Source organism: Morus notabilis, unplaced genomic scaffold, assembly GCF_000414095.1.
Source record: "Morus notabilis unplaced genomic scaffold, ASM41409v2 Scaffold989, whole genome shotgun sequence".
In the NCBI taxonomy this organism is placed as follows: domain Eukaryota; kingdom Viridiplantae; phylum Streptophyta; class Magnoliopsida; order Rosales; family Moraceae; genus Morus; species Morus notabilis.
In genome coordinates, this window is record NW_010363328.1 from 128434 (window position 1) to 131246 (window position 2813).

The following is a 2813-nucleotide window of genomic DNA, read 5'->3' on the forward strand; positions in this document are numbered from 1 at the left end:
TTTCGAGCAACATTCAGGTTCTTAAAACCGACAATACAAAGGATTATTTTAATTCCATACTTGGTCCTTACCTTTCCAAGCATGGTACCATTCATATAAGTTCTGTTGACACTCCTCAAGAAAATGGGGTGGCCGAAAGAAAAAACCGACATTTACTTGAGGTAGCCCGTGCCACTATGTTTTCTAATAATGTACCTAAACATTTTTGGGGGGAAGCCATACTCACAGCCACATATCTCATCAATAGGATGCCTAGTCGAGTCCTCAAGTTCCAAACTCCTCGTCATGTCCTCATGAATGTCTATTCACATATCCGTTTGTTTTCTTTTGACCTACCACTGCAAATTTTTGGTTGCTCCTCTTTTGTTCACATCCACCAAAATCATCGCGCCAAACTCTCCTAATAAAAAAGGATGTAAGTGTTATTCTCCAATCACTCGAAAAGTATACAACTCCATGGATGTAACCTTCTTTGAGAATCAATCTTACTTTCCCAAATCCGACATTCAGGGGGAGAATTCGAGGGAATACCAGATTTGGGATCTGCTTCAGGACACTCAGGCCATTTTTTCTCAACCAAACTCAGCCACTGAAATAGCTCCTAACTCAGCCACTGAAACCACTGAAACAACCCATGTTCTTGCCACTGAAACAGCAGCCCCGATGGTCTCAAATCCACCACAACTTGACACCAATAATCATGAACTTCGTGTCTATAGAAGGAGAAGACCAGCTAAACATATAGAGGACACCATGCCGACCCAGGACTGTCAAGAACCGGAACCAAGTCCTCTTGCACCCAATAATCATAATGGTATGGATTCCTCATCTTATGACTCTCTTGTCCCTAAGATTGGTGTTCGAGGGTGCACTGGACATCCGATCGAAAAATATGTAGCATATGGGAAGTTGCTACCTCTGTACAGGGCTTTTGTGTCGAACCTTGATAGAGTGCAAGTGCCGGATTCTATCCAAGAGGCTCTAAAGGTCCCAGCATGGAAACAAGCGGTTGAGGATGAAATTCGGGCTCTAGAAAGTAATGATACTTGGATCCTTACAGAACTACCTCATGGAAAGAATCCTGTTGGTGTAAGTGGATTTTCACTGTCAAGTACAAAGCAGATGGAAGTGTCGAGAGATTCAAGGCCAGACTTGTAGCAAAGGGTTTCAACAGTCATATGGGATTGACTACCAGGAGACTTCGCACCAATTGCTAAACTCAACACTGTTTGAGTTCTACTCTCTCTTGCAGTGAATCAAGATTGGCCCTTATACCAACTTGATGTCAAAAATGCCTTCTTGAATGGGGACCTTGAAGAGGAAGTCTACTTGACTATACCTCCGGGATTGGAAAACAGTTCGAACAATAGGTTGGTTTGCAAGTTAAAAAAGTCTTTATACGGTTTGAAGCAGCCTCCTCGTGCGTGGTTTGATAGGTTTGCTAGGACTGTGATAGCTAACGGATATCGTCAGTGTCAAGCTAATCATACACTATTTGTTAAAGGTAAACCAGGAGGTAAGATTGCTATTCTCATAGTATATGTAGATGATATCATCTTGACAGGAGATGATTCAGAGGAAATTAGATAATGGGATGCCTTAAACCGGCAAAGTTTTTTATCATAATAAATGGTAGGTCTTGTGGAAGGTTTGAGGCGTCTAGAGGACTTGTTGTGACGACCCTAGCTACGTGACCCTCACTTAAAGTTAGCATAAATATTTACTTAAATTACTTGAATTAGATTTAATTGAATTAGTGCATTTTTTTTATATATAAAACTTAATTTACCATCTTAACATATATTAGTTTCCAAAACATAATTAAGTTCAAGTCTCATAAGCCATATTATATACATGTAATTTAGAGGTCATAAATTATGACGACCCTGTTAGGTGGTCGTCACTGTAGCTGAAATTAACTTGTACTTTAAAGTCTTATAGTAGACAAGTTTTGAATTGTTTTCTTGATTAAAATATTCATACCTTAACATATCCGTTTTTCAAAGCATATAGATATATCTATATGTATATGCACTTAATCCTTCTAGCTTATTTACAACCATAATCCACATAACTATTTCACATATAGTTTCATAATCTTAATTAGCAAAACTACTTATCACGTCAAACTGATTGCGGAAATAATTGGCGGTATCCATTCTCTAATCTCCATATCGTTTGTCCAACCGCCATCAGTCCATCATGTATTAGGTGCATGTTGCTTACCTACAGTAAAAATATTCTATGATGAGCTTTCGCTAAGCAAAGTAGGAACTATCTCTCGCAAAATAACTGTAAGTTCACATGAATAAATATGCATGTGCCAATTATGCTTAATTATGATCATGTCTTATTAAATTCTTATTATCTTATCTTATCTTACTTATGGGCCCGAGTGCTCGTACCATGTGCGCACAATCATCGGGACATTGGGGTGTGCAAAGTCCCCAACGACACCGTGATTTAACTTACTATATACTTATTTTTCTTTTTTATCTCCGTTGCGGAGTTTGAGTTACCTCCCTCTCAGAGGCTGGTACGATACTCAACTGAGTTTGTTCTTATAAGTTTCACTTGACTTATTAAGGTGTATGCACTATGGCATGGTATCGCATAAAGCATAAATATGCATATATAACTTTTGTAACTTTTTCTTTAAAATCTATTCAAATTGTAGGCGAAATCCCTACTTACCTTTACAGAGTTGGAATCCACTTTTCACCAAACAATCTCTTCACTTACTTGCTTACTTCTGAAAATGAACACCCATTAAAAGTGTGAGATCAACTGTCGTTTGCTATTCTATTTTAGCA